The sequence below is a fragment of the Ciconia boyciana genome, chromosome 2, assembly GCF_034638445.1.
Source record: "Ciconia boyciana chromosome 2, ASM3463844v1, whole genome shotgun sequence".
NCBI classification, from domain to species: Eukaryota; Metazoa; Chordata; class Aves; order Ciconiiformes; family Ciconiidae; genus Ciconia; species Ciconia boyciana.
In genome coordinates this window covers 87,562,508-87,574,874 of record NC_132935.1, presented here as the reverse complement: position 1 = coordinate 87,574,874, position 12,367 = coordinate 87,562,508, and positions in this window count along the sequence as shown.

The following is a 12,367-nucleotide window of genomic DNA, read 5'->3' as shown; positions in this document are numbered from 1 at the left end:
TAGTGGAAATAGTTCAACCTTGAAATACAATAGGATTTAACCTACTTTGGGGAAAAATATTTGCTTATAGAAGAATCAGATCTAGTGGTTGACACTTTGTGCTTTAGATTCTGTGATTATATCTACAGGTTGCTGTTGTTGTGGGTGCAAAAATGGCATCAAGGGATGGAAAACCTTGCATTCTGTCCCCTTTTTGAGTCCCACATTTATTTGGTGGCTCCCTACAGATCATTATCAGTTGTCCACTTGTACATGCCTAATGGCATACCACACTTCAAAGAGCACTACCCCATTTCTTCTGGAGGCCAGATTCTGCTTATTTCAGTCTAAATATTTAATACATGCATATTTAGTGCATTCACAAACTTTGAGACTAGACATAAAGGAGGCCTGAAAAAGGCGTTACAGTTATCTATCTGCTATCTAGCAGCTGAATGGATGACAACATGTATGTGAATTACACTTAGCAATACACATAATCACAACAAGTAACTTGTGCTGAGAACTTCCTGGAGTTTAAAAATAAAAATCAAGAGATAATCAGATTCATGAAAATGTTGATCATCCACTATTTTCTCACTGGCTTACTCTTGGTGAATGATTGGAGACAAGACAAGAACAACATACGATCACTTGCAAGATGTTGAGGATTAACATTTTAATAGAAGTGGAACACAACATGCCTATGAGCTGCTAGTACTTGAACTTTTGCATGAAAATATTGAAAATTCAGGTGACTGAAAACAAAAGCATCCATATTTGTGCTCCGTCACAAAGCTAGGTAAAAAATATTAGAGTGGATGATATTTCTATTACTGTATCATGGCTCCAAAGGGACTGTGCCTGAGACATGACAAACTGTAAGACACTATTTTAAACAACTGAAAATGCATCTTATTTTAACTGAATGAAAATTTAATAGCTTACTACTTCAAAAAGTTCAACTAATGCAGGCTTTGTTTCTAGAGCTGAAGAATGGAAATTAAAAAAATACTTTTTTTCAATTGTCTTAGCCTTTGAAGGTATCAGATCACCTTCAGTGTCTGTATTAACAATACTAGAATAGAATAGACTATTTCAGTTGGAAGGGACCTATAACGATCATCTGGCCCAACTGCATGACCAATTCAGGGCTGACCAAAAGTTAAAGCATGTTGTCAAGGGCATTGTCCAAATGCCTCTTAAACAGTGACAGGCTTGGGGCATCGACCACCTCTCTAGGAAACCTGTTCCAGGGTTTGACCACCCTCTCAGTAAAGAAATGCTTCCTAATGTCCAGTCTAAACCTCCCCTGGTGCAGCTTTGAACCATTTCCACACATCCTGTCACTGGATACCAGGGAGAAGAGATCAGCCCCTCCCTCTCCAATTCCCTTCTCAGGAAACTGTAGAGAGCAATGAGGTCACTCCTCAGCCTCCTTTTCTCCAAACTAGACAAACCCAAAGTCCTTAGCTGTTCCTCATGGGACATTCCTTACAGCCCTTTCACCAGCTTTGTTGCCCTCCTCTGGATGCATTCAAGGACCTTCACATCCTTCTTAAATTGTGGGGCCCAGAACTGCACCCAGTACTCAAGGTAAGGCTGCACCAACACTGAATACAGCAGGATAATCACCTCTTTTGACCAGTTGGTTATACTGTGTTTGATGCACCCTAGGATGCAGTTTGCCCTCTTGGCTGTCAAGGCACACTGAGCCTGCCGTTGACCAGCACCCCCAGATCTCTTTCTGCAGGGCTGCTCTCCAGCCACTCCTCTCCCAATTTATACTTGTGCCTGGCATTACTCCATCCTAGGTGCAGAGTCCGGCATTTTGACTTGTTAAATTTCATCCTATTAATCATAGCCCAATGCTCCAATCTATCTAGATGCTTCTGCAAGGCCTCCTGTCCCTCAAGAGAGTCAACAGCACTTCCCAGTTTGGTATCATCAGCAAACTTGCTAATGGTGCATTCACCTCCTGCATCCAGATCATTGATAAATATATTGAACAGGACTGGCCCTAGAATTGAACCCTGTGGAACACCGCTGGTGACCGGTCACCAGCCAGATGTAGCCCCATTCACTACAACCCTTTGAGCTCTGGCCTTCAGCCACTTCTTCACCCAGCACACCGTGAACCCGCTCATCCCACAGTTGGACAACTTGTCCAGAAGGATGCTGTGAGGGACAGTATCAAAAGCCTTGCTAAAATCTAGAAAAACTACATCCACCGCCTTCCCTTCATCCACTAGGTGGGTGACCTTATCATAGAAGGATATCAAATTAGTTAAACAGGACTTTCCTTTTGTGAACCCATGTCAACTGTACCATTATTCTTTAAATGCCTTTCAGTAGCACCCAGTATAATCTTCTCCATAATTTTTCCAGGAACTGAGGTTAGACTAACAGGTCTGTAGTTCCCTGGGTCTTCCCTCTCGCCCTTTTTCTAGACTGGGGTAACATTGGCTAGCTTCCAGTCAGCAGGGACCTCCCCAGACTCCCAAGACCTTTGGCAGATGATCGAGAGGGGTCCTGCCATAGCTCTTTCAGTACTCTGAGATGAATACCATCAGGCCCCATGGACTTGTGAACATTCAGCTGATACAGCTGGACCCTTACAATTTCAGTGTCCACAAATGGAAAGCCACTGTTCCCACACTTGTGGTCCTCTGACTCTGGGGACCAGGAAGCCCAAGGTCTATCAGTATTGTTAAAGACTGAGGCAAAAAATGCATTGAATGCCTCCACTTTTTCTTCAACCATATTAGTCAGATGACCATCTTCAACAGGTATCAGTCCAATGTTTTCTTTAGACCTCCTTTTGCTATTAACGTACTTTAAAAAGCCCTTCTTGTTATCTGACACAACCCTGGCCAGTTTCAACTCTAATTGAGCTTTGGCCTTTTGTGTCTTCTCCCTGCATATATGAACCATGGCTCTGTAATCTTCCTGCAAAGCCTGACCTCTCTTCCAGGGATCATACAATTGCTTTTTCCTCTTGAGCTTCACAAGGAGTTCCCTGTTTAGCCAAGCTGGTCTTCTGCCCTGCTTGCTTGACTTACGACACAGTGGAATTACCTGCTCCTGTGCTTCTAAAAGGTGGTTCTTAAAGACTGACCAGCACTCATGGACTCCTAAGCCCTCAACAGCAGATTCCCAAGGTACTCTGCTAAATAGCTCCCTGAATAGCTTAAAGTTTCCTCTCCTGAAATCCAGGGTAGCAACTCTGCTGTCCTTTTTTCTCATTACACTGAAAATTTTAAACTCAACCATTTCACGAACACTGTGGCCAAGACAGCCACCTACCATCACATCCCCCACGAGTCCTTCTCTATTCACAGACAGCAAGTCTAGGAGGGCATCCTTCCTAGTTGGCTCACTGACTACCTGTGACAAGAAGTAATCTCCTACAAACTTCAAGAATTTCCAAGGTGTGCTCATCACAGCAGTGAGATATTCCCAGCTGATGTCTGGGAAGTTGAAATCTCCCATAAGGACAAGGGCTACTGATCCCCAAATTTCTCCTAATTTCCTATAGGATAACTCATCAGTGCTTACATCCTGGCTGAGTGATCGGTAGTAGACACTCCCTACAACATCTCCTTTGTTTTCCATCCCCTAATCCTTACCCAGAGGCTCTCAACCACATCATCACTAACTGTGAGGGCTGTGCAATCAAACCTCTCCCTTACGTATAGTGTGACACCTCCACTTCACTTGCCCTGCCTATCCCTCCTGAACAGCCTGTAGCCCTCCATCCCAGCACTCCAATCATGGGACTCATTCCACCAAGTCTCACTCATGCCAATGATTTCGTAGCTCTGGGAGCTGACCAATGCTTCCAGTTCACCCTGTTTGTTTCTCATACTGTGTGCACTGGTGTACAAGCATTTCAGATACACTCCTGAGCCCTCTGTGCTCCCAGGAGCAGTGTAAGTGTTCCCACTACCATTGCCACCCTCAGGTGATGCCATGCCAACCTTTAGCTTACCTACTGCAATACTGTTGGTATGCCCTTCCCCCATCGATTCTAGTTTAAAGCTCTCTTTATTTAGTCATATTTTAGTCATCTTCCCTCCCCAAACATCTACCATCAGGTTATCAAAACTCTTCATAATATTAACCCACTATGGGTAGAAATCAGATGCAGAGAAACAATAATCAGATACTTAGTAATAGCTATATTGGCCGCATAATTATGATCAATATTCTCATCTGATCTTTTTACTCATCTTATTAAAAAAAACAAAAGAAAAAAAGAGAAAGGCAGCTTCCTAAGACAGGTCGTCAATATATGTACATCATTACATTTATACAGTAAAAAGAAATTAAACCACTGTTCAGCTCTACCCAGAGATATTTGCATGCACCCAGCTTGCAAGCAGGTGATCATGTGTGTAAACTGAGAAAAACTTCAAGGCTTACTAAATTTATAGTGATTTCTGAGGCTTCAGAACCGTGTCTTACTGTTCTGATTCTACAAGCTCTAAGAGATTCATACAAACATAAAATAAGAGGCTAAAGCACTAAAATTGTGTTTAACATGCAAGGAATTAATTAAAGGTGAAGCGTATCACGTTACATCTATAGTATAATCAGTGCATAGAATAAGTAGTGGAGAAAAGAGGTCAGATGGATAATCATTATAGTTAGTATTTTGTTCTGATGACCCTGGTCAGATAGTCCATTTCTTTGTCTTAAGATGGTAACTACTAGCTTTGCAGAATTCTTCTGTGAATACTCATTACACCTTTTTTTCTGCGGAATGACAGCTTGAGATAGATACACTGTTTAGGGGAATAGTTCTGCTTGTAAACTTACTCATATACAAAATGAATAGAAAAAGAATGGGAAGAGAGCAGTCAAAATAAACTCACTTAAAAACTCAAACAATTGTCTGTAGGCTCATAATCAAAGCTTCATTGACTTGAAATAACCTGAAGGAAAAGATTACTTTCCCCCTTTCCTCAGTACTTCTAGCATTACACCAAAATGTCTAGACTATCAGCATTTCAGTTTACAACTTTTATGTCATATCTTCATTGTCATGGATGAAACCTAGTAGCTCCTGCTCATCTTTTTCTTGCACATACTGTTCTGAAGTTAGAGGTTAATAACAAGAACTCATACTGCCATAGAAAGACTCTTTAATCAATGAATAACATTGAATAACATTATAATCCCAAATACGTGAAACTTTAACATAATAACTCTATTAAGTTATCTATGAGAAAATATACTCTTCCATACCTCAGAAAAAAATCAGTTCTCAAAGCCCTTTGTATATTCAGAATCCAGATAAGCTGTAAACCTACATAATTCAGATAAAATACTCTCAATAAAGCTGATGAAACAGCCCTAACAGGTCCAAGAAGCTTCCATACTTGCTTGCTGCTCCCTGTTTTCTGTTACAAATAAACATTTCCATTAAGAAACACTTCTATTAAAAATGAAACATGATCATAGCAAAGATAGGAAGATTGGGAGAGAAATGAGGATAATGGATAAGTTTAGATTTATTTCTGAATAATTTTTCATGAAGGTTAACGATATTAATATCAAGCTGGTGCACTTCATTTTTTCTGGTAAATATTTGTACAAGGGTCAACATTCACCACCACAAGTATTAAATCCTTCACTACTGAATTATATACATGTTAATAGAAAAGTCACAATGTAAAAGGAAGAGCTGGAATTCTAACCTTGAACACATACATAAAATACATTCATTGAACTCATTTGAACTCTAAATTGATTTTTACTAAGCATCACTCAAGGCTAAGTGAATTTTAGTTAAAAAGTTACTGTGGCATCATCTGTCCCTCTAACAAGGATGTCAAAAATAGCCTCTGGTCTACTTCCAACTGAGCTCTTCTTATCTTTTGCAGAAACCCATCTGCTGTAACATCAATGAAGATGGATTTTATTCCTGACTATTTTTCAAATGCATTGACATTTATTTTAGGTACTGTAATATGTATGTGTATTAAATTTACTTATTACTTTACATTTGTAAGTGAACTATAGGCAACAAAAATAATCTTTTTTTGTTATGGTCCATGGAATTCATTTATGGAAGATTTGTAAAACAAAATAATTTTAAGTGTTCCTTTCCTTTGATATCTGAATCTCTTAATAGAGTGACTAGCTTCTCTAGTGTAGATTATAAGGAAGGAAAAGGATTCTCCTTGAGATACTGGATCAAATTTAGACCAGCCATAAGAAAATATGACCTCATTGGGAATTATGTGCACTTTCATTGCAGCTGAAATTAATCTATATTTGTTGATATTTACTTTGTGGTTTGTAAACACAACAAGAAAGTTCTGCCCACTGTCAGGACCACAGGCAATGGGCATAAACTGAAACACAGGAGTTCCATCCAAACATAAGGGAAAACTTTTTTACTGTGAGGGTGACTGAGCACTGGCACAGGTTGCCCAGAGAGGTTGTGGAGATATTTAAAAGCCACCTGGACATGGTCCCGGGCAACTGGCTCTAGGTGGCCTTACTTGAGCAGCGGGGGTTGAACAAGATGACCTTGAGAGGTCCCTTCCAGCCTAAACCTTTCTATGATTCTGTGAATGAAGGGATGAGTTAAAAGGTTCAGGTAAAGTAAGGTAAAATAAAAATGGAAGATTACAGCATACCTGTCAGCTACATTGTTGGACTGGAAGATCAGCAATGTAGGGACTAATTTCACCTTTTCCCCAGCTTCATGAGTATTTTTTTAATGAAATCTGTTCCTCTGCTATTCAGAATTCTCATCTATAAAATAGAAAGACTATTTGTCTGTCTAACTGGCATGTTGAATTAATTCATATACCTGGAGCTATTTTACAGAAGTGGTTAGAGAACCACTAAATTTATTAATAATAAAATGAATGCCAGGTAGTGGTAGTAAAACTGAAATAGAAATGAAAAGAAGAGACCAGCAGTGGGAGCAAACAATTGTTTTGAAGATTTGGCTGCACAGCTGAAGATTTGTTTTTTTCTGCACTAGTAATCTGAAGTATAACATAAACATTCATTTTCTGCCATTATACACACATAATAAACAAAAATAGAATCAGTAAGAGAAGTTAAGTTTTATTTCAGGATGAAGCACATGTACATATAGTCATAGCATTAAATAAATAGTACATCACGTGCTACTTTTAGTTAGGAAACTAAGAGTAAGCATTTCACCTTCAAGAAAGGCCTGACTAATGGTAGTCTATATGTTAAATAAATAGATTATGAGTGATATCTGGGCAATACAATACCTAATTAAACAAACAATTATTCGGTTGATCAGGAGATCCCTAAATTAGATGTCTGATCCCTCCTTAGTATCCTCCTGTATACAATTCAGACAAATCCAAAGATCCCACCTTGTGGTTATTTATAATCCTTACTGCATAATGAAGACACACAGTTACTTTTAACTGTTTGTTGATCCCCTGCCTTAATTTTTGATTTTGTTAACAATATAAGTTTAGGCTTACGCTGTAGACATTTAATCAGAAAACTAAAGGAACACAAACTCTCCACCCACCCCACATCCCCCCTTATTAAATATCTTATTTCATATTCAGGGGAAAAAAGGCAATGTCTATACAACTTCTCCACCGTAATTTTTCTGCAAGCTTTTTCAACATCAGAAGTTCAATAACTAAAACAGATATTTGAGATCAAATTTTGTACCTAAAGTGATCCATGGCAACTGCCATTAGTCATACAAAACATAATGTAGTTCAAATTAGCTTAGCCTGTCTCTCATTGAGGGAACCTTGAGCTAGCAATTGAGGAAAATGGGACTGCACAGCCAAGAAAACAGACCAGTAATGATGAATGAAGGGAAAGAAAGCCATTCTAAAGGAGCAACATCATTACAGAAAAAAAATAGTTTCTCAGTTTAACATGAGAAGCCCTGGGGGCTGGACACTTCATCGGGGTGAGGAACAGGAACATAGGTGGGGCTGAATCCTTGGAAGCAAAGGAAATCTGTGACACAGCAGCTGCAGAGGTTTATTTAAGCCACTGGTATCAAGAAAAAGAATGGTCCTTGCAAGTCACTTAACTGTCCTTTCTGTAAAATGTGGATGATTGCTTCATCATGCGTTGCTATCATAATAGTAAGTGTTCATCTAAGAATAATCCATCTGCACTTATCTTTGGAACAGTCATCCTGCTCCATCCCTCCCCCAACAACCTACCTTTGAATGTGGGAAAGACCTGGCAAAAGAGATTGCTATAGTGAGGTGAATTTTCCTTCATAGAGAGTAATAAAAAGCTGATCATTTCTCCACGTTTTACAAACATGCACTTATTATTTTGACTTTATGAATTATTCCAACATTACAGAAGGCAAATCCTGTCCTAAACTTCCAATGAAACAATTCAGGAAGTATTCCTAACAAAAAAGGTAAGAAATAAGCTGAGTAGCAGCAACTTGGCTGTCAATATGCTTTAATCACTATTGCATTCAAAAAATCTTAATTGTATGCTTAATGTAATACAGCAGAGTCAGACTGCTAGGGACAAAGATGCAACACGATGATGAAAATCTGAACAACTTGTCCTTGCTTTCTATTGCTCTGCAAATTTTCTAGATACTTACCACAGTCTATTCTATCCAGTTAAGCCTCACACTGAGGAAACACTTCTCTTCCAGTGCCCAGTCATCTGTTTTACAATGGAAAAAGGCAATCTTGAATAATGGATTACTCCAGCTGCATAAGTATTATTGAAACATGTTTGCTTTATGTTCATACACACAGATTTCCTATTATGACATCAGTAAGAATTTGGCTTTATATCATTGAAATTGCAACCATGTACAGGAATATAAAGTAAAACTCATGAACCAGGGATAAGGGAATCATAATTATGAATTTGAATACTTCCGTGCATGTACACTCACAAACTACAGATACACAAAAACCCTACAGAACACTCCTATCATATTTTTATTTACTTAAGAGATTGAATGGTACAAGGTTTTATTACCTCCATTTGTGGGAACTATATAATACAGTGGAAAAAAACATAAAGGACATAAAACATATAAACTTGTAAGTGATGCATTTTATATTGTAAGAAGGAATACATATATTTTTGAGGGCTATAATCTATATATCTCTCTAGTAGCTGTTGTTTTCAGTAACTACATTTGTGAATGACCCTCTCTGTCACTATTACTACAGGAAGAAATAGAATCACAGAAAGCACAAAACTTCTGTGGTGCAACAATGAAAAAGGTGTCATATAACATGGATTTTAAGATTTGCGACTAGTAAGATTATGGAGAGATATTTTGTGAAGAGACTGAGCGGTACTTTTGCATTAGTATATTGTGGAGAATATTTGTATTTTGGATAGGAATAGTAAACATACAAACTGACAAAAGCCATGAAAGATGAGAATTTCTGTCATGCTGGAAGTTGGATTTTATTTACGCAGTGCAACAAAGCTTTCCAAACATCTTTGTAGAAACTGGAATTGTGCTTTTATATCCTTTCTACTCAAAGCTTAACTGTACAGCTTGCACTTCGTTAATATAAATGTTATTAAGAATAATTCATTAACTGTGTTGGCTGTATCACACTTTTTCTCAGGTAATTACCAAATTTTCAGGCTGCAAAACTGTAAAGACCTGCCATCATGCAATTGTGTTGCATAAGGTAGGGTGATGTTAATGTGTTCCATAAAAGTTTTTTTTAGGAATAAAGAGAATATTTAAAACTATTTTGCAACTACTCAGAAGTTTGTGGTTTTTTTTTTTTTTCAAAAAAGTAGTAATTTTTTCATCTGTCAGTTTGTTAGAAAGCACTTAAGCATACACAAGTAATCATGAAAATTATTCAAAAAAATAATGAGCAAACATCTAACATGTACAGCATTTTCCGACATTGACATTAGGGGCTACTTAGTACTCACAAGTGGAAAATCTGTAACAGCTGGAATAATTAAGTGATTAGAAGAGAAAATGCATCATTAACACCACATACAGCACTTCCTCTGACTTCCTTTCAGTTATAGCCTTTTTATGTGTTAAAATTTTTTTAAATGTTAAAAACTCTGTGTTGATCTATTTTCACAAGACACTTCAAATAGAAATAATCGTGATCATTACATTTCCCTAAATTTTACAATAACCTTCCTCATGAATTAGAACTATCTTAGTTCTGACTTCAGACAATTTTGTGCTCAGTCCTTCAGGATGTTCTTAAAATTGGGCTAGTCAGTGTTTCTGTTACTGTGTGTTTAGCTTCTGTCTGTCCTAATAATCTGTCCTTTTGTCAGCTCTTTAAATAACTATTCACACATTCTGTTGTTGATGTTGAAGTTATTTAAACATTTTTCTAAACTAGATAAAAGGAGTCCAGTGTTTTGTTGTGGTTTTTTTTTAAGCTGACGCAATTTGATTGTTGAGCAGTATATGACTGCAAGTTGCCACACAGTTCCTTCTGTGTGCTTGGTCATTAAAAATAGAAAATAAATATTAACGGACAGAACTTGTGATGTTAAAAGTGCTTTTATTTTTTCCCAAAAAAACCTATCAAGAAAAAAATACACAGGTCCCCCTTTTTTCAGGGGAACCTGAAAATATAAGGTTGTCTTATCACCAAAGAATTCTTAAGCAGCAAATCTCTCTTTTTATTCAATTTTCCCTCCTTTATTTTGAAAGCTGCCTGCAATAGCTACCTCTTTAAAAACATGGAGTTGACTGGACAATGACAAACCATGAAACTTAATGAAGGAATAATAATATTCTTCATAGTTCTATTTATTGCCCCTATGGTTAGGTTTTCACAGGAAATACACTCACTTCTCCATCAAAACTCCTGAAAAGGAAAAATGGGTTCCTCATTGCAACCTAGTGACTTCTGAATTCAATTAAACTGTTTGTTGACGCTAAAAGCAGAATTTTGCAATGTTTTAATGCCAAATGGGGAATGTCAGTATTTTTTCTCATATTGCCAGGGGTATGGATTTTTGTCTGTTCCTGTAGCATTGCAGCTGCAAGAGTCGTCTGCAACTAAGGTACAACTCTAACACCATGGTGTAATCCCTCCCCTTGTATTTTATCTCTCTTGAGTTGTGTTTTGTGTGGAATGCTTAGCACAGATAGGCTCTGCTCCTGATTGTGATATCAGAATTACTAATAGGAAACAAAATACCACTACATTAAGCAGCACTACATTAAGCAGCACTCCATACCAAGAACTAATACGTTAATGTAAATAAATGCAGTAAAGACTGTACCCTACCATAATTAATCTCTTGGACATTGACTACTACTGGCAGAATAATTACAAGGATTGCATACAGGGTATAACATTTTTTAAGACATGTGTTTTGGGGTTTTTTTTGTTTTTAAATAATTATCTTCCCAACCTTCATAGCCTATATTCTCAAAGGAATTCTTTCCGGCTGGACTAGCCTGTATAGGTGCTCAGATGTAGCGATTTAAAATATTCCATCATGTATGTAGATGACAGCTATTTAATATATTAAGATCTCACATTTCTGACATTTTCCATTGCTTGAATATAGCTTTGCATGCTGTTGTATATTCTTTGCCTTTTACAAAACAGATTCTAAATGAAAGAAGTCTTTCTCCTCTTTCTGTGTCTTCCGTTAAAAATCAGATTCAAAGTGGAACTGCCTTCTTACCTTCAATTAAGAGGGTAGTTTCATCTTCAGAAATATTTTGAAGGTGAGATTAATTTGCAGATTGCAACCTGTTGCTTGTACTATATAAGCCGTTTCCCAAAGTCTTCTTTTAATCACTAGATAGCAGTATTATTGAGTAACAAAAGAAAGGCACTCCTGAAAAAAAAAAAGTCTTCTAGATTAAAATGGCTATTGAAATCTCAGAAAGGACAGCAAGTGATCTCCAGTGATCACCTACCCCATCCTGAAAACAAGAGTAGAAACAATTCACTCAACATTCCTATCTGATTCCTCTCTACATCATTGGTAAAGTCCTCCAGACAATGGCAATTCTTCATCCCTCCTAGACAAATTATTTCAGTGCTTCATTTTCCTTACTGCTTTAATCGTTTTCTTCACAATTCTCTTCTTTCAGAATTTTAAACCTATTCTTGTCCAGTACACAGCCAACATAGGGAAAGATTTCATCTCATTGTCACTCATCTGAAAAGAAGTATCCTGTCTTTTTTAGCCTTATTTTTAGTCTGAGCACCAAATCCTTTAAGTTTTCCTTGAAAATTATGCTTTCTAGACTTCTGAAGATTCTCACTGCTCTTCTCTGGATTTTCTTCATTAGAAGGACATTCTTGAGCAGTTGTAGGCATTGTAGATTAATATCTGTGCTGAGCAGTACCTGTATCTGGTATTACAGACCTCTCCTATAATATGAGCTGTATGCTAAAGATTA